At 38.3% G+C, this 21319-nt stretch overlaps 1 protein-coding gene across 2 annotated transcripts in view; it reads right to left on the minus strand.

Annotated features, from left to right (window-relative positions):
- igsf21a (immunoglobin superfamily, member 21a) overlaps positions 1-21319 on the minus strand; it is a 167425-nt gene that overhangs the window by 76441 nt on the left and 69665 nt on the right. The gene's annotated exons all lie outside the window — the stretch shown is intronic.

Raw genomic sequence — 21319 nt, forward strand, 5'->3', positions numbered from 1 at the left:
CAATGTTTTTAAAGTGTTCTTCCACTTGAGCATATGATTTCAGACCTTTGTGAATAGGAAGAGGCAACTGGAAAAGGTCAGCCTCTAAAAGCAAAGAAAGGTTCAAAAATTGTGCTTTTCCAGAAAGACAGTAATGGACCTTTTAGAAATATCACCATAGGGAGTCAAAAAAAACATTTCTATCTGACATGGCTATACAGTACCATTTGTGGAAATGGTTCAGCAGAGCTTAAAAAAGAATACCACCCATAACTTTCTTGATGTATGATACCTATATGGAAAGCTGAGAGGCAGCACATTTTTACTGGATTAATAATCAGATGTCACAGAGACGTAAGGTGATATACACTACAGATTAGTGCAGTATGAGGCAAGCATTTATAAAGACAAATTATGCAGCAAAACTCAGTGAAATTGGAATGGCTCATTTCCTGTTACAAGCCTCTATCTTTCTCAATTTCACACAGGAATAGTGCTTGAGCAAGCACCTGTGAGACTAAAGCAAATCTATTTCCATTCTACAAAAGAATTTCTCATTTCTGTTTGCAATCTTTACATTGTCAAACATGAACCTGCTTCTGTCATTGTCAGAAAGGTTTGCTACCACAAGTCAAATCTTTTTTTTATATATGTACATTATTTCTTTGCTTGTTTGTTGTGAGCAGCCAAAGGTCTTTCACCAGAACAGTTACTCTAAGTCAAATTTAGTTTTACGTTTATGCATCATAAATATCTAGGCAGCTGTTAAAACACAAGCTGTATTAAACCATAAATACAACACACAGAACCCACATTAAACTATGATGCTCAGGAAAAAAATAATTGCAAAAGCTGCATTTTTGCAACAGTCGACATGGCATGTTTGTGTGTGTATGTGCATGTACACATTCTGCAAATCAATAGTAACCTAGCTGACCTGAAGCAGCCATTGATGTGTTGAGCCCTCAGGCAACAGTGGATGAGAACGACTGATTGCGTGACTTTACGCATGGCACTTTCATCAGTCTTGGACTGACAATATTTTGGCTCATTATCAGCAGTACATTTGTAATATTAATAACAGAGTTATATTTACCTTGTTAACATGTCACATTAACATGCACACGAATACATTTCAAAGCAGGAATACATTTCCCCTAAGTTCCTTGTAAAAATGTTATTGATCTGTTTAGTTAGCATGTTAAGAGTCTTTTCTTATAGGCACATACATATTTAGGCATTAAAGCACATGGGCAATTCTCAAATGGACTAGCACTAGCATTGGTTCCTCTGAGATATGTACTACAACTGCAATGTACTACATCTCTGAGTTGGCACTAACACGATGGCCTGGAAGTAGTTGTTCAAAGTCCTCCTGTGGGTGTTGGTCAGATCTAAGATGACACACAATTTCCATAGGACTGACCTACAATGTTTGTGGTTAGCTTAGCATTTACTAAATTGAATGACCTTACCACGATGGCAGCTTTTCTATCAGTGTAAAAAAACAACAACGAACAAAACATTTACAAATATACAACTAATGACATAGTACCTTGAGCAAGATGCTAGGAAAGCTTTTTAACCTTTTCCGATGTCAGAAATAGAACTGGTAAGTGCCATCAGCAAGCAGAGCTGAAAAATGACAAAGCATTCCACCGACTAAAGCTCAAACCATTATTATCACGATCCAGGAGAAAAAGACACCAGTGTCAATTTGACCAATTGTCAAGCGATCTCCTGGAAGTGGAGTGTCAGAAAAAAAAGATAAAATCCTGTGGATTATCTTTTTTCTAAAGGAATTTTTGTATTTGTTGAATTTCTTTTTATGATTACAATAGTTTAGTCATTAGTTTACATCATATACCAATAGGCATACCCGAGACTGCCTGTGGCATTCACATTATCAGCATTTCAAAGTCATCTATTTCGCATCTAATCAAGTGACAGTAGAAGCTATAAGGGGGGAAAAACACGTGACTATGCTTATTTGCACAGATGATAATAATGCAACAAATTCGCTGCAAGAAAGCGCACTTCCCTCCAATCCGGACACATTGCTGTTGACTTTAGAGTTACAAGGCTTCACAAACCGATACAAAAGTGCTCTGCTGGCCCTGAAGTGCTGAGGTGAGTTGGAGAAATTTTCTAGCCGTCTCCCCTTTCACAGTCCATCTAATCCAACGAGCCTTACAATTGCTTCTGTCTTTCCCCTTAAAAACCTGGTGGATATTGCAGGTGTCAGATTTCTGGTTGTCTGGAAGCTATAAGGACTAGAGAGTATATTTCTGCTTCAGACAGGTCATCTCGATGGCACCCTCTCTTTATCTATACCCCCTTAATGATTTCACCTCTTAATTAAGACTGACCTGTAAACCCCTGTGTAATAAATCTGAAAAACATCTGCACATCCGTGAATGTCTCCCTCTCCGCACAAGAGGACTTGTTTGTGGTATAAATGACTGACTATGGAAGGAATAGAACAGTGAGAAACGAGAGAGTGGGAGGGGAGAGAGAAAGCCAAACTCTGCCAAAACGGCTGTACAAGAGGGAGGGCAAGAGGGAGATGAATACTCTTTGATTGCAGAAAAGCACCGTTGGGGAAGCAAAGCTTTGCTACAACTGCTTTGTTGAATCCAGGCCATGCAATGCATATGAGGCACAGAGGCACCAAACCTCTCCAACACTCAGCCATCTGGAGATATGAAAAGACAGACATGGGTGGTAGAGAGTAAGCTACCCCTCCCTTGTCTGTAGTGTGGCAGATAGTGAATATTGGCTGAGGGAATAGCCAGCAGGCATAAGAGAAGTCCACGACAGGTAGCTGACAATGGGGTGAGTTTGAAGGTGTTCAAAACAGGGCCTTGTGCCTCTCCTGAGATGCGATAATGCCAAGATCCCTCCAGACGGAGGGGGGCCTGTATCCTTTCCGGCCAGCCAGCTGAGCTGACTCTCTAATGATGCTGCCTATTATTGGGGTCAGATTAGGACCGGGTCTCAGGGGTTAACCAAAGCCCTCCTCCCTCTGCCTGTCTGGGGTGGGCCTATTTATAGGCTGCAGCTGCATCAGCAGCCACTGGAGGAAATTCAGCTAACACACTGCAGGCCAACTGTAAGGGATTCAACCTGAATCCTGCTTTATAATTTCTTGCAGCAGTAAGAGAATAACTACAACAAGACTTTCTTTACAGTATTTTTCAAGCTGGTTAAAAACAGAGGTTAAATATGAAATGGGTTTAATGTTTTACTAAGATAACGTTAAAACATAAGTTTGTTCTTCACATGGTGTCTCATAAGTAGATAATAATGGTTTTAAAGAAACATTCATCCATATTTCACAAGGATTTCTTTACAAGTCTGACACTTCCATAAGATGGACAGCAGCATGGCTCTCACATAATGTCTTAATGAGATTTATTCTCATTCAATCCCGTCCCTCATTTAAAGACTTAGACAAGCAGCAACAAAAGAGATGATCAGAGCATTGTCATGAGCCAGCTTGGCACACTCCTTCATATCCGTGCTAATTTGCCTAATATTATTATCTTACAAAGTGTCTTTTTGAAACAGGGCATGCACATTGGGGGACATTGTCTTACTTGTAAAATTGGTGTAATAGCTGAATGCAAGAACAAAGATGATACAAAATCCACACAGTATGTCTTGGAGGAGGACAGAAAGTACAAGAGCTTTTTTTTTAAAATGATGATTTAAAATCAAGTTACTTTTACTTCTAATGTTTGCTTTTGTGCTTATGATGTTGTGTTATACCAATTATTATATGTAATTTTTCTTCTATTTTCTTGAGGTCTCGTCAGGTCCTTGTTGAAAACCAAACTATGCATCTTAAGCGGCTTATCGTGTGAAAAAATATAATATGTTCAGCATCTTGGTAAATATACATAGATGCCATAATAAAAGATGAGCACAGGAAACAAAAAAAATATTCAGAATATACACAAAAAGACTATCGACATTGGGTGGTAAAGCACAGGATCTTTCCATTTCATTAAATACAGAGGAACAACAAGCTACCCCTGAGCCTTTGAGCTACTACACTGGGACATATGCAGTATGTGTGGTAGGGGAGTGCTAAGGTACAACAATAACGCAGCATGCCCCAGTGAGGTAAGAGATTAAATTTGCTGTCATTGCTTTTATGGAGCACAAAGCATTATATACTAGGGGCAATACAGAAGAAAGTGTTGCAAAAGTGTTCCTAAAAAGTGTAATAAACCAAACAAAATACGATGCAGCAGGACAAAAGTGCATCATGTATTAAGTTTATTAGTCTGCAGCACTTGCTGCCAAGTGTAACAAGGGGGAACGCTGAGGTGTTGATATGGCATGCCTGCTGACTGAGGAGGTCCATAAGTGATGGCTATGTCTGTGGATGTGCTGTGTAATGTTGATCCTTATTCAGTAAGCAGATCCTGCAGCATTGGTGGCCCTGCCTGTTAACCTGTGCATTTACAGCTCTGCATGCTGTGCTCCCCTACTGGCATCTGAGTGACAGAGGACTTGGTTAAAGGGATTTCATGCTTCAAATGACAGGCTCCTCTCCTCCCTCTGTCTGTCACTCCTCTCAGCAGGGGAACCGCAGCTAATTCCGGCTGGTAGCTAACTGATGATACAAACATACTCAGTACCTTTGATGCTCAGATTGGTTCATCGTGCGATGCCACACTAATTTAAACGGATGCCAAATTTGCGACAAAAGTGAATTTAGCAGTATCTTTACAGAAAAAAAACTGGTTTAAAACTTGTTGTCAGTGTTAGAAGACCTCCAGTCTGCATGTCGAAGTGTTCTTGGGCAAGATACTGAACCCCAAATTGCTCTAGAAGGCTGTGCCATCAGTGTGTAAATGTGTATAAATGGTTAGCTCCTCAAACTGATGAGCAGTTGGCACCTTGCATGGCAGCCAATGCCATCAGTGTATGAATGTGTGTGAATTGGTGAATGAGATACGTACTTAAAACGCTTTGAGTGGTTGGAAGACTAGAAAGGAGCTATATAAGCAGAGTCCATTTACCATTTATGTTGCCAAGCAAATAGCTCTCAGTGCTTCAGCGGTATTGGCATGTATTTAAATGAAGTAATATGCATATACATGGAAAATTGCCCCCCTTTATCCAAGTGAGCTCCATTGCAAAAAATAAATAAATAAAACAAAAAAAATACATTTCACAAAGACCAGCTCTAATAGCTGCATGCAGTTAGAGTGAAAATGATTGCGTTTTCAGAGAATTGATAACTGAAGCGCAAAATCACTCTAACAAAACACTTAATGAGGGTGAATCATAGAAGTTTAAAATAGTTAGAATTAAAATTAGAATAAGTACTCTAATACAAGTACTCTAATTTTCGACTCTACTCTAAAATAAAACATTTTAAGATATGAGTGCTGTAACTGCATTTAGAAGAGCTTCTCACCATCAGATAAGGGAGACATTGAAATGTAGTCAACATTGGAATTAAGTTTATTTCCTAAAACATATTTTAAGACCGCAATATAATGTAGTCAAACATAACCTGTTGGAGTCCTTTGTGGAAGCCATCTTGTGCTAGTAAATAGGGAAGCACGCCTCAACATGTGCAGTATTGGCCAGTTCGTGTGAGCGGGTTAAGAAAATGATGCATGCTGTCATGTGTTAACATTGTCAACTCCCCATTCCAGAGTTTTAATTTGATAGGCCTTCTTTGAACTGGAGAGGTATGCTCTGATAGTATGTGAAAGGAATGGGAGAGAACTGACAGGTTTAGTTTTGCTTCCTATGTGAAGAGTGGCACCAGAACTGTGGACTAACTCCATTTCACCTTTGTAAGATATGAAATCTTTTTTGCAGACTGAAAATAAAAATCAGCCTATTTTTTTTCTACACACCTCCTGGTCAGTTGGAAGTTTTCTCTTCCGCATGTTGCACAATGCTATCCAGCACCTCATCTTGCAACAGTTACACTCACAGTTTTTGTCGGGCATTGTGATGCTAAAACATATCTGCTAGTATATTAATCATGGATTTTGTGTGACCATGTATAAGTCTTTAGAATACCACCATCTATAAAGCATACACAGGATAAAGAAGGACAGCATCATCAGACATTTTATCTGGCACGTTACTGGCGTGACATGCTCCTGTTCTGCTGTCACGCATTTTCATTCCAATATTACAGAGTACAAGCAGGTTGTGATTGGCTGCTGCTGCTGGAACTGCCAGATTACATACAGGATTAGGGCTGGGCTTCATGAAAACTGTGCCACCAACAGGAACAGACCAGCTGCACTCATCTACACCCTGGAGGTAGCAGGGTGAGGGTCAGGCACAGCCAGGGTATAAATTCAGACAGTTAAGCGTTATGCAAGCGTGTTATCTAAAGCCATCTGAGACAAGGCCATCCAGAGATGGTTATTATGGCTGTCATTCTGAGGGAGACGGGCTGTCTGTGGGTTGACAGGGAGGAGGTGATGAGATCAAAGCAGGTCAGTCTTGTTGGAGACTGCTTATCTACAGTATATTGGTTATTTCATAGTTACTATATATAGTAGGACAGCACAGCATAGGCTTCATTTAAGCTCCTTTAAGAAAAAAGATGGAGAAGGCTCATTCTCTCTGAATGACATTTAAGTTGCGTGGCTCCTGTTCCCATTCTATGAGTAGCTTGGAAAATCAAGACACCGACATCAAAATCACCTACCTTAACAATTACCTCTGAGTTGCCCTTAAGCAAAGTACTTGAAACTAAATTGCCAAGTGAAGTTGATTATTTCATAATGAAGAAAACTTGTTCTGGGCAGCTCTCTATAAATGCTAACAATTTCAGAAGTAGCATATGTGCCGACAATGGCACAATTGGAAAATACTTTGCATGCGCAGGAAAAGGCCTTTTCTGATATATAAGGAATATGATTCTTTGTCACAACTCTATAATAACAAGCAGGGGTATGTGTAGAACAAGGGTATTCAGATTTTTTTTCATTTATTAGTATGGGATTTTCTCCAAAGCAACACAAACAAAAGAGAACTGAAAAGAAGGATTACATAAATCAAACTGTAGAACAGAATGCACCAAAGCCCGAAACTGAACAAAGCATCCAATCGTTGCAAGCATTTAAGGGCAGAAGTACAAGAGAGGATTGCGTAACTTCGGCAATTAGTGGCAAATTATGCAATACTGTGACTTCAACTGTGTATCAAAGAGTTCCATCAAGGACAGGCAGGTAATGAGATGCAGCGCTGGGGGAAGAACATCATTGTGGGCACTAGTTCTTAATCTGTTTGATCAATGTGCATTAAGTGACTCCTCGTTCACGCCTTCCTTTGACAATGACTTTATTAGACAGCTGGCAGGCTGAGCAAGTACTGTAGGACACAGAAGGAGAAGGAAAGAGGAAGTTGAAAGAGAAAAAATACAATCCAAGAACTGTCTCTATTAAGTCCTTGCATACATTCATACATTTCTTAAGTAACTATTAATAAAATGTATTCAATGTCATCTGTTTTCACACTTAAACTCAAACAGAGACAGACATTGTGGTTGGTTAATGTAAATATTCTGTTCTATTTCTTTCCAGCACTTTCCTCCTCTCTCTGGGCTGCTCTTTCCATCTGAGTCACTGTTTTAGTCGCCTCTAACCTCAAGGCTACTGCAGCCTAATTTCACCCCAAGCCACTTTGTCCCTATTAGTGTACGTGCTTGATATGCAAATTACAGAACTTAAACAAATGAGGATGACGGCACTCAACGCTGATAATGTATTGTATTCAGCATGCTTATAACTTATAGGCATGAGAAGCAAGCTGTGTGGCAGCATGTGACTAAGTGGCTGCATCTGTAAGTTATGGATGTTAAATGTGGGGGTGATGGTAATTACTGAGTGGAACTTGTCAGTGGTCATCAGTTACTCCAGTAGTGCTGTGCAGCTAACACATGGCGATGGTGTATGTGTGGAACAATGTTTGCCACAAGTCCCCCAGGCAATTTGTGCATGTGTTCGTGTGTTATCGGTCAACAAACTGGTTACAAGAAAGCTGCTGTGCTACTTATGATGTGATCTGTTAGAGTCGCAATACAAAACATGATATAATTCAGAAATGTAGAAATAAATAAAATATAATATATGATTGGACATTAGATTAAGATACACAACAATATATAAAGTGTTTCAAATTGCCCTACACTTACCAGCTACAACATCAGAATGACGTTTACATGAATCTCTCTTTTTTTCTGAAATGGGACATTCTGGATCAAGAATCTCTTTATTATCACTCAAGAGCATTTTTTTGTACAATTAGCATAAACTACACAACCAGACAACAATAAACACACAGTAAACATTAGGAGATGTGTATCTGCAGCATGACAGAAGCAATTTGGGGGCGGCAAGGACCAGCGGGGATAGAGTGGGTCTTCTTGGAAGACCTCACATTGTACAGATGTTTTTCTGCATAATAAATACTTTTGAGCTTTTACTTTAGTATAATTTGGAGTTTGCAGGACTTTGGCATGATTTTGTAATAAATACAATTTAATTAAATCGGTATCACTATTTTCACTTTTTTATGTATGTTTAGGTGGAGGAGGAGACTTTAGAGGGAGGCCTGAAGGGAGAGGATGGGATTTTTTTCAGTTGGATACTTTCATAATCTATTGCTGTCTTTTGCTAGTTTTTCCAGCTGCTTCCACAGTTGGTTACCAGCTTGTTAAAGGAGATTCTCGAGTAATAGGGAGAAATATTTTGTTTTTTCCTTTATTATCCAACTAAAAATGCAGTTTTGTTTACCAAACCTATGTCAGACAACATTTTTGCCATTTTTCCTATATATCACAGATGGGTTTTGGCTCACAAGGGCACACAAGTTGGAAAACAGATGGTCTTAGAAGACATCAGGGCCACTGTGGACATAACGAGTCTGCATATGTTTGCAGCTTCACAGTCCCCCCCCCTTTTTTTTTATTCCTTATCCTCCAGATTACTGGAGCCACCATCTGCATCTGCTGGTTGATGGATATATGGGGAGTGTTATTCAAGGCATAAATCATAAAGCAGGTTGTGAGCACACAACAGAATGCTGAATTTGGCAGAATGCTAAAATAGACAAAAGGTTTGTGTTTTCTTCATACATTTTATGAGTGAGTTTATTAAGATAAAGCATGTTCTGTCTTCATGCTGGGAGAAAATTTATCACTTGAACAGTCCTCTGACAGAAATTGGTTGAAAGCAAAAATTCACATAGGATTTACTGTGCAGGAGAAATTTAAAAGGTTAGAGCAAGATCCCACTGAATGATTGATTTCACCCACAAAAACACTGGATTCTACACAGTAAATGTCAGTACTGCTTTCTGTATGGAAAAAGCATTTTAGGAATTTTGTTTAACTTGTTTTTCATATCTGTTCTGATGTATTTGTCAGGGTGAAGCGTTAAAAGAATAGGCAGGGTAGTCCAGTTTGCTTTAGCACAAACCATAGAACTTCTGTATTTCTACACACAAGCTCAACTTTGTTTTATGCCTTAGATCAACTCTGAGAAAGTTGTGAGATCAAACTGATATCAAACTTCATGTTTCTAAATATTGCAGATGCCATGTGCTGTGTTTTTCCAGGCTATGACACAGCACAGTTGGGCTTAAGTGTAGGAATACAGAATGCTATGGTTAGTGCCAAAGGAAGAAGCTATTCTACAGCTATGTAAAGTGGTGAACATACTTTTAATACAGTGTACTTAAAGGTCTGGTATGTTTGATTTAGTGGCATCTAGTGGTGTAGTCATTGACCAACCACATCTGCTCACCCTCCTGTTCCAAGCTGGTTCCAAGAATCTATGGTGGCTGCGAAATGCATGAAAAACAGGACAGACCCTATCTAGAGTGAGTGTTTGGTTTGTCCATTCTGGGCTGCTGTAGAAACATAGCAGACTTTGGACTTTTGATTATACACTAATAATGAATACGCAGTTCTTCTTATTATACCCCATTTATATCATATTCTGCAAATAAAGCCTAAAACCCTAAATCTTACACTCTGGACCTTTAAACTGATACTGATTTTGCAGTGGATTCTTGTCTGCTTCTCAAAACTGGGAGCCTGTTAATCATTGTCTAACTTAAGTACCACACAGACTATGGATAAGTACCTCATACAACCCCACTTCAAAATACCTGAACTATCCCTTTAAGTGACGTTGCGAAGGATTAGTGCACACATTTAAATCAAAATTTTCATGTAAATCCACAGAATAAGTCTTCGGGTTGGGTCGAAACATTTATCTGTCAGTACAGCGTACAGCATAGGGCTCATTTCATGCTTAAATACAAATTTCTAATCCTTAATGTGGCATGGGCCATTTTTCCATTTTTAATAAGACATGCTTGAGTTAAATTGAGGAAGCAGACAGTGGCTCATATTATTTACTCCTAATGCTTGTTTCCAGGGTGACTTTGTCTCCTCATTCAACTGAGCTAAGTACTGAGGAACAAAAAATATAATTTAATATTAAATCCTTCTATTTTTCTCATTTACTCTCACGACTAATCTCATGTTCCACTGCTTTATCTTTTTGTCTTGATGTGTCTACAGAACAGACAGGATTTGACGGTAGCGTGATACCTTTATTGTACTCAGACTCTAAATTCATATCCCAACTTAAATATAACATTTAGCTGCCCCGATGCCATGACATTAATTAAGCATCAAAACACTGTTGATATTGGTGCATTGTGAGTACAAAACTTTTTTTCAAACAACACCTGTATTGCCTGCAGCTCGTGTTGATTTATATTCTAAATAACAAATCTTTAATTAAATAAAAATAACCTTTAACCTGTGATATATTGCAACTTTTTATCCTTCCAGTATGTCCACTTTAATAGAGTAGAAAGGTGCCAAAACACTTTTTCATCCACAGGGTCTTTTTTTGGAAATATAGTTTTCCACTTCAAAAGTGTTGACCTGATGCTTCTCAAATCAGGTGCTAATTAGCAACTGGCAGTGTTGGTAAGGCAGTCGAGCACAGAAAAAAATCCCAGAGATAATGATTTTGCAGTCAGACGAATCTAAAAAATGAAACTATCTGTACCAGGGGAAAGTTGATCATTTACACTTTTCGAAGCGTTATCATGCAATGCATTTGTTTACCTCATTTCACCGTATGACAGTCATGTTGAAATCAAACCTCATAGCGGCCATGTGTTTCATATGATACAGCCGCATTTCAGTTAGTACAAGGATGTCATTAGGGGATGGTAAACATATCCTGCTATGCAAAACAACAACACACTGATTGGAGGAGAAGCAATCTAATCATAATATTACCTCAACGTAAACAAAAGGTCAAATGGAAGAGCAGTGCAGAAAATTATATACAATGTGTATATTGTGCAGGGTTATCATGAACTCACAGTCAAGGCCAATTATTTGTTGAAATGCTATAAATAAATGTGCGCTCCATCAACATGTATCCATCCAAAACACACACATCCAATACACAAGCATGCGGAGTAACATGCACACACTCACACAGCCTTGGATAAAGCTCCCTCAAGCCATTTAAATTAAGAGTTATTGCTCGTATTAAAATATTATTAGCAGCAATAATTAGAATATAAAATGATTCCCCTGTGGGAATGCTGACACCAACTCTGTTGATATAAATGGGTCGATAGTTTGTTTTTTCCAGAGCAGCACTTTCTCTGGTGTGGTGTCAAACAGGAGGTAGTAACTGAGTTCCTTCAAAGATGAGACAATGATGCCAATTTGCAAGTGTGATAATAAGAGTTTAAGTGTTTGTTTTTGTTTTTTTCTCAAGAACATTTAACTAGGCAACTGCATTGGCTTCTGACGGTTTAAAACCAATCACTATCCATCCATCAATCACTGGGTGTATGCCACTTGGTTAAAGTCCTTTTCTGTTTTATCTGAATATGTTTTTAGAGGGCTTAAGAGGTAAAAACAAATACATAAGTAAATAATTCACAAGGACAAAGCAAAGTTGAGTCTGTAAAAATACATATAATTCTGTGTTGCATTTATTTATTTATGCTGCTTCTGCCAATAATTGTTCTGTCAGTCATCTCACAAACCCTGACATTAAATAGCACTAAGCACTGAGCTCTTATCTTCTTCTCTCCCTCTCCATCTGTACATGTGTTCATGTCCCATTAATGCATGTCACAAGCTTCTTCCCCGAGAGTTTTTCTGGCTACGCCTAGATCGGGATTGTGGTTGCACTGCTACTCTTACTGCAAATATGATCAACATTATTATCATTATTATTATTATTATTATTATTATTATTATTATTATTATTATTATTATTATGATCAAGTGCATGAAGCCTATTACTACAATTACTCATATTCAATTAGAATTATACTTGTAGTTATTATTATTATTATTATTGTTCTTGTTATTGTTATTATAACACACATATTGTTATTATACCACACACACACACACACACTCCCCTCTCCCTCTCTAAAGCAAACCCGTCGCACCAGATGGTCGCCCACCATGAGCCTGGTTCTGCTTGAGGTTTCAGCCTCTTAAAGGAAGTTTTTCCTTGCCACTGTCACCAAGTGCTAGCTCATGAAATTATCGGGTCTCTGAACGTTAATGTGAAGAATACGGTCCTGCTCTGCTCTATATAAGTGTCCTGAGATAACTTCTGTTATGATTTAGTGCTCTGTGAATACTTACCATTAAAATGACATTACAAAAGAACAATACTTGCAACGTTATTGTACCAACATGCAGATAAAAATGAATTTCATGTTTGTATCTGCAAAGTCTAGTTAGCTCTTCTCCAGCTTGTGTTTTGAATTAACATCTTTGATGTTACTGCAGGCTTCGTATTCATTCAGGTGGCCAAACACACCTCTTGCCACGATCACCAAGTGAAATGACCTGGCTTGTGATGTGGGGTACTCACTGGATGATAAGAGCATGGGAAATGATGCCCCTGGGTGCCAGAAGTGTGTACTGTATGTCATTGCCTTGCATCAGTGTTGCTGCTGAGATGGACACGGAAGCCAGACCCTGCGTTCTCGTCAGTATGAGACGTCTGGACTGAACGACTAATCAGACAAGACTTGGGAGCTAGCTGCCCATTTGATCTCTGTCCTTTTCCTCCTGGGTACATTCTCCTTGCAATGAGCCATCAGCTGGCCTAATGACAAGGACCAGCTACATCTCAGCTCAGCTGAGCACTTTGTAAGGTAGGTAGGTCCCTTCAAGCTTTTGTACTCGCTGCCCACTCCTTTGCAGTCCAAGGAGGTACATTTATTAGCGCAGTTCATCTAAAAAAGGAACCAGTCTTTAGAGTCACCAAAGACAATGGTTTCCAATTAGAGAAAAGAAGCTTGGGGAAAACAATGTGAGCATGTCAAAGCATAAATGTTTACTTGCTTGTAGCAATGAAACAAGAAATCACTGCCTTGCCAGCCACAAAGGGAAAAGAGTGCTGGTTCCAAAGAGACCTTGTTATCATCAGGGGACTAAAGCAATTTAAAGCATGTTTAAGGACGGTTTTGGTCATCTGGTGAGGACTGAGGGATTTCAAGGCTGTGTGATGAAGCAACACTGGCTAATGAAGCAGCAGACAATAATAACACGACAAAGAGGCAGCTGGGTGCAGCAAAAAAAGAATCTGTCTCCTTTTTCTTTCTCTCCCTCCCTTCCACAAATCTCCTCTCATTAGTTTGTTTCCTTGTGTTGTGCACATCGCTTCAAGTCTGCTGCAAGCAAGAGCTGTCAAATGCATGTGTGGAAAAAAAAAGCTATTGTTTCCTTACTGAGAGAGGCCTTGGGAAAATATTTTAGTGTACAGCGAAATCAGAGACTGCTGGCTGCAAAAACCTATATAAGGCACCGGCGGGGGGCTAAACTAAGATGTATTTTTCTCTTATCACACTTGGGTTAGGAAGCTGTGGTCCTCTAAGTGTAACTGATGTGTGTTTTTTTTTTAGGTCAATGTTAATTGTGTCAGGATGGTACTTAGAGTTACTTTGCTTGCGGCTAAAAGCACTTTAAGTTGCCTGTGATAGTTGAGTAGTGCAAAAACATGTAATGAAAATTTACTAAAGGTCTTTGCTCTTCTGATGTCTGTTATTTATGTGTGCGTGTCTAAATCGTGATGACTGTAAGTAGAAGACTTGGATTTATTTATGTTTAAAAAAAGGAAAAACAACTTGAAGGACAGGTGCTCTTTTGTGGTGTATGATATTCTTTACTATGGGGGAGTTGTTGAGAAAATAATGTCTTTGGTTTGTGACCATATAGCTGAATACAGTCGGTTAAAGAAAAAAAAAAAGGCAGCAAAGGACAGAAGACTTTCAATGCCATGCCTTTTTTCTAGCATTACGGATTTCCGACCTTTGTCAGCAGAGGGAGAAATGTTTTGCTTTGAAAGTAAGGAAAATAAATCTTCGCCTATACTGTGGGTTTCTCTTATGAATACCCTGCATTTTTTGGCCAACCACACAAGTATTTAAGTTTGATGAGCAAATCTGAAACAAAGAAAGAGCCGAGGGATATGAGCGTCTGAAAGTGCCCACACAGTCAACTAGTTCCACTGAGCAGGGTAGATCACTCCACTTATCGCAGTATTCTACATGTGCATATTATGAACTGCAGGGATGAAACTGACATGTCAACACATTTTCAAAGCGCAGAAATGTTTGAATCAAATGGCAGGATGCAGAGGAGTGTGCACGGGTCCGTGTGGGTGGGGTTGAGCCTGCGTTTAAGTCACACTGATGGATCCAATCAGATGTTTTTATCTTTTAGAAAGTGTCCCGGTGGATATGTTTGCAAAGGACTGCTGGCTTCAGAGTACTCTATCAATGCATCACAGCTGCTTTACAATTCAGTTTATCTCTCTGTCACTGTTCTCAACTCAATTTATCAGGGTGTAGGTTTGAGCTGTACATTTGAGTGCATCTTTCTGATACTGGCAAAAAAAAAGGCTTGCCTCAGAGATATCTTAACAGCTTTCAAAAGATGCATAAAAAAAAACCCAGTGACAGATTTATCTAATGCCATAAATTCTAACTGTTTTTTATGTATCCCTGCCTTTTTATGTGCCTATTTGAACGGTGTAATTGAACTAGTAAACAACAAGACATTTTAAATACCTGATGTGCACTCAACTGCATGTGAATCAAGTTGTCACCAGGTTATTTTAAATCAACATGATGCATTTATTTTGTCAAATTGAGTGAAGGTGTTTACGCACATATTTTCTTTCTCACAAATCATACTGCAGATGCCAATTAACTGGCTATCTTCTATTTTCCTGTGTTAAAATAAAACTACCCCCCTAAAAAAATCATTCAAATTCTGTCTACTTGCGGCACAACAAACACACTTGCTGCTGCTTGCTGCAGTAAAGCTCTTCTATATTCTTGCTATACGCTGTGTATGTTTCCTTGTAGTACTGAAAGTAATCTGGAGCCTGGTCCGCAGAGTCGACCAGCTATGGAAGTCTATCTGTGAGTGATTTACCGCTCGAGTGTACATGTCAGGACAGCAACGTCAGGGTTGCGTCAAACAAGATTAGAACATGTAGCTTTTAATTGAGAATACTCCTGCGATGGCATTCTCACAGATGCCAGGCAACCTCCTTTCATAAACCCAACGTATGCTTCTTGGCGTCTCCAGTGATTACTTCAGTGAGGTAAAAAATATTTAAAGTAAAACAGACAGCCGATCAGCCATGCCAGGCATATCAGGGGTTCTTGTTTTCCATTAAACTGCTTAAAAGTTTGGTTCTCAAAAGGTGCCAGATAACATGACAGTGTACGGAAAAGTGTACCAGTTTTTTTTTTTCTTTCTTTTTAGGAACTGCAAACATAACACCCATACACTGCTCACACTGAGATTGTGGTCAGTAAAACTGTATCACTGGCATCACAGGCATTTTGTGGTGATGATTTCTGTGCTCTTTGCACTTTTGGTGGTGCTCATTCTGCTGTGACTTGGTCAACAAGGGTGAGCTTCAGTAAGCTTTTTTGTTAACAAATTAGGACTGGGCTAAAACAAAATGCAAATAATCTAAATATGTTTGGCAGACAGCTCTTATTTCGAGGGGGGGAAAGGGAAATGAAGGATTTAATTTTGCATGATGCTGCTTGGCTGCATCAATCATTAGCTCAGTGAGGAAAAGGGTTTACCCAGACCATATAAAACCCCAGCTGAGATGCAGGCCTCCAAATTCAGCCCAGTATCACAGCTTTCGCAATAATTATGAGGAAGACCCTAGATGAAAGGGAGTTTTGAGGCTTGGACTTTTAACATATTTCAAAGTTGATACCTCTGAAATGAAAAAGAAAATAAGATTTGAAATCCCTAAATTGGCTGCTATGAAGAATAAACTGTGACGATGGCACAGTTCCCCAAACAAGGATATATAAAGCAGGAGCTTTCTGTGGTTGCATGGAGAACTCATTATCTCAGTTACAATTAATGAAAGCACTTGTTGTAATACTATCTTATTTCTTCACGTAGCTTGGCTTGTCAGACAACTATGGTTAATATTCAAGTGTTTTGCAAGGAACAGTGTTGAAGGGGGGGGGCAGACATTCAAAGCGGGATACTTCTTCAATGCGCATCATCCAGATTCTGGCAAGTTCATTAACATCAGAAAATGCATCAGTAGGCAATGTTATGAAGCTTCTTACTCCGTTTTAATGAAGCACAGCTCAGAGGATGTACTGGCATTTAACAGAACTGTATTTTACAGTTGATTGGCACAATAAATTAGCAAACATACACACACACACACACACACACACACACACACACACACAAAATGTCTACTATTCTTTAACGCCAAGGGGACTCAAGAGGTATGTTAACTAAGTGCTGCAGGAAATGCAAACTCAACCCTGCTCTAACAGCTGGTTTTAATACCTCATAGTTTGTGATTTGGGCATAAGTGTTTTCTGACAGGGGTAATAACCTGTTAAATCAAACTATAACTTGTAAATCCATATATATATATATATATATACTTGCATCTAAAGCTGTAATAATGTGAAAGGCTGTTTTGTTTTGTTTTCTTTGCAATGTACACTGGTGCTGCGTGGAAGAAAGAAAAGACAAACTTCCCACAGCGGTGAATCCAAAATCAAGGCCTTGAAAAAAAAACTGTAATCCTAACTAGAACACTTCAAAGTAGTTTCCCTCTATGGGGTATGAACCATACTTATCACTAACAGCAGGCATTGCCGTCTTTATTCATTGCACAGTTTTCATACCTTAAACTAACAAAGCCATTCTGTACAGGCATGCGCATTACCAGGACAAACACATCTTGACTTTTAGATTGCTGTAAAGTATGCTCTGCTATGTAGTTATTCAAATGTTCTACATTTGAAAACATGTACGATACACAAGCACCATGAGATTCCCTTCAGACTGCCGTGTGCTGATGTGCCACGCTTTGATCTCGTTTTTCCCTGTTACAGGTTGGTGCAGGTTGCACTATTATTCAGTGTCAGGCTTCCCTCTGCTTCTTTTGTATTAACACCTAATTAGACTGTCTAGACAGGTCTGCTTCATCCCAGCATAAACCTTTCTCGGAGGTATAAAAATGCAGGAAAACAAGATTTGGCTTCATTCATTTATCCATCCATCTATCCATCTACTAAACAGCTACCCCTTTACATTTTTACAATCTATAGCAATGTAAGCCTTTGGAGAGAGAAATACTTGTCAATACCTTAGTTTGTTTAATGGGACCACTGACATAACACTTTGCCTCTGCTGCTGATCGATAAGGGTCCACTCCACATGTGCTGCATTGGCCGGCAAGACAGAGAGCACAAAAACCTAATTCACACGTACATCTCTGCTGGATTTTGATTCTAAATGGTTGGATCATAACAGGATAAAGGTGGATGAAACAGGGTGTTCAATTTCTTAATCTTATATTGGAGCGTGGTAAAGTGTGTGTAAAAGCGGGGGTGAGGAGGTGGTGGAAGGTTTAAAATTACTGGAGCACCTCAGCTCATAAAACACTAAAATGCTGTATACGTATTGTATTACATCTAAGTATTGTACAGTATAATGACTCCACCAAGTTCATGTCATGTTAACATTATTACTTGCACTGTATAAATGTCTGTATAATAGTCTTCTTTTGTTTTATATACAGTATACAGTTTACCCTTATGGCAAGATGCTGTATAGAAATTTGTCAAATTAAAGAGTTCTTATGTGCAGCAGCTTCCAGAACATTCAATAGTAATTGTCATATCCCATTTGGTTCTTTTAACATGTTTTGAAGTCGACGTCAATCATTGCGCAAGTCAGCTCTATTAGATACTTAGTAATCTAAATAGTTAATTACAGAGCGGAGATTGATTGGTCAACGAAATTTCCACCCATGAGTCTGTGTAGAGAAAAAGCAGTGTTGGGATTTTAAAGAGCTTAAAATAACATGAACATAAGAAACAGACTCCCTGATATGTCTTTAAGGCGTGATTTCACATGAAGTTCTCTCTGATTACAGTTTGAAACCTCACAGGATGCAAAGTGGGTCACTGCTTGGAGGTGGCATGCTTTTATTCATAAAGATATATGAGACAATGGTGCTATTCATTGACAATATGCAAGATCATTGTTTTATGTGTCTGGCAACTTACTGTAAGTACAATATTTACTCTATTCTATTTATACTATTTTGCTCTTTTTAGAGCGTTTTGGCTGCATATTTATACTATTTTGCTCTTTTTAGAGCGTTTTGGCTGCAAATGACAGTGTGACAGTTTAGAAAACTAGTCAAACAGCTGAACAATGAGCTGAAATATGCTACAGAGCTCTGTGAAGCTAAGGGAAGCTGCAGATTCAGGTGATAATTTCTGCTTATCACTACAAATGACCTCTTTGACACTGTCATATTATTTTCACCGTTTCAATTTGATACATAGTTATTATGAAAATATCTATTATATCCACTTTAATCACTAATGAATAAAATGTTCTTGCAGATCAACGATTATTAATATTATCATTACAAATATTACATTTACATTAAAATTAAGCATAAACAATACATTCAGCGCTCTCCTTGTCTCCTCTCTGTTGCATTGGAGAGGTCTTTTAGATTTTATGCTAATATCATGTCTGCCTATGAGGATGTAAGCTTTGATCAAAATAAATTAGATGGGAGGTAGGGTTAAGGGTGCCAGCCATTTAGTATAATGTGAATGATCTGTAATTGCTGCAGTTAGGGAGGTTTTGTGGTGTAGTGTGTGTGTGTGGGGACTCTTAACATGGAACAACTTTCTACTTAAAGATAATATGCTGCAACATGTAGATACTGGATACATGTGCCACGACTGTTCACTTTGTTCATCAGGACTCCAATTTTTTCAAGATGATGCCAAATATTTATAATAAGAACAGCATTTTGATGACCTTTGGGCTGGATTATGAATAGTAGATTAAAACTCATAATTAATAATTTAAAAAAACAAACAAGAAAAAATAATGTTCGTGTGGGCAGCTTCAGTAAATGAGCTGCACTTTAACACACTGTCACTGCGTATTTAGAAATGTGTAGGATGGAAGTGGGCAAATCATTTATTCTCAAAGCAGTCCTTGTAAATAGCATAAATATAGTATGTCAAGACTTACATACTGTCTTATTGACAATGTCAGCCAATGTCAGCCTCTATCTGTTACATATTCAAGTGGATTAGTAATGTTACACTAGTTAATCTTTAAAAATCAATAATGAATTAATGTAAAACATTTGTACAACAATTGTAAAACATAAAAAAAGTACATATTTCTACTTTGCATGAGCAAAGCCAAAGTTTAACTTGAATAACCAGCAATACAACATGCATCAGAAGTCAGATCTTTTGTTTGAGGTAGAAACTGATGGAGTTCTGACGCAGCTGGGGACATTATAATGGTTTTATTAGATACACCATGTTAAAGACTGCCTAAAGGGAACAAAGAGATCACAGTTAAATGAGGACAGGAAATTAAATTCAACAATATCACTGACAGGCACACTGCAAAGATTATGTGAAAGTTTAACAAGTTTAACAAAAAGTTTAACAAAAAGAAGTTTAGAATGATAGTTATATATATATATATGATTGCATTCAGAAGTCATTAGATTCAAACACACCTTATTTTTTTTATGAGTCACAAGGACTTAAGTCACAAGTATTTAAGGGTTTCAATGAATATATCCGAGTAATAAATATAACACGTTCATTATATTTTACCTCCAAAAAATGGTTGTTGATGCAAGTTGTGTAACTTTGGGAACAGATTAAGAACTGAAAAAAGAGGGTCCACATCAGCAGATACAAATTAGCCTAATGAATTAGCTGTTTTTGTTATAGTAGAAGAAAACAAATCTCTGATTTATTTAATTAATAAAACCACAAACTAATAATAATAAGAAAAAAACAAGAGAGAAGAGAAATTAAAATATTTTTTCTTATCCTAACATGACCCACGATCTTTTCTAAACTCCCTTTTTCATTAATCATCAAGACGGCGATATTAACAACACCACCTCGAACAGCTACAGAGGCTGAAAAAGCCTGTGTCAATTGCCCGGGTTTCATGGCATTTAAAAAAGAACTTGATTGCATAGATGCAATCTCGACTTTCAACACCCTCAGAGGCTCTCTGGCGATAACTACCATGAGGAGTAGCTGTCATGGCTCGTAGTATGACTCACACCAAGCACGAGAATGATGTCCTGGATGAATATCCTTTAGCCCCACTGGGAGTGTGCTGTCCCGCTCTTCTGATGTCTTTGAGTGTCTTGGACCTAGAGGTCAGCATCTCATTTTACACAGACAAAAATCTATTACAAAACCTATCTCTCTTCTCTTGCATTAAACCCACTGGGCAAGAGAGGCTTTTCTCTAATTGTTTTTCTTGGCTGCAGAGCTGGCCTGGTTATGAGTGAACCTATCCCACATTATGGCTCTGATTGGTGAGCAGGTCATTCAGACCCATCATTTACGCATTGCTACGTACAGAATGGCATTATTCACACTAAGTGTCTTTTTTTTCCTTCACTATGAGACTCATTTGCATTAGACTGCAATGGTTTCATTAATATACAGTTCATTTTCAAACACATTATAGTTTATACTTTACAGTCATCAAGTACTGACTACAAATTAAAGTAGAAATATAACTGTTATTTGGCACAGCATATTGTCGTGAGGTAAGTGTTTCCCTATTTTCACAATCTTAAAAGCAACATTTTCATCGAACGAAATGGCGCTATTGTTGATTGATACAATACAATCTAGACAGAGACTGTGAAACAGTTCTGACATTTTCTATTATATACAC

The sequence above is a fragment of the Larimichthys crocea genome, chromosome VI, assembly GCF_000972845.2.
Source record: "Larimichthys crocea isolate SSNF chromosome VI, L_crocea_2.0, whole genome shotgun sequence".
Lineage (NCBI taxonomy): Eukaryota > Metazoa > Chordata > Actinopteri > Sciaenidae > Larimichthys > Larimichthys crocea.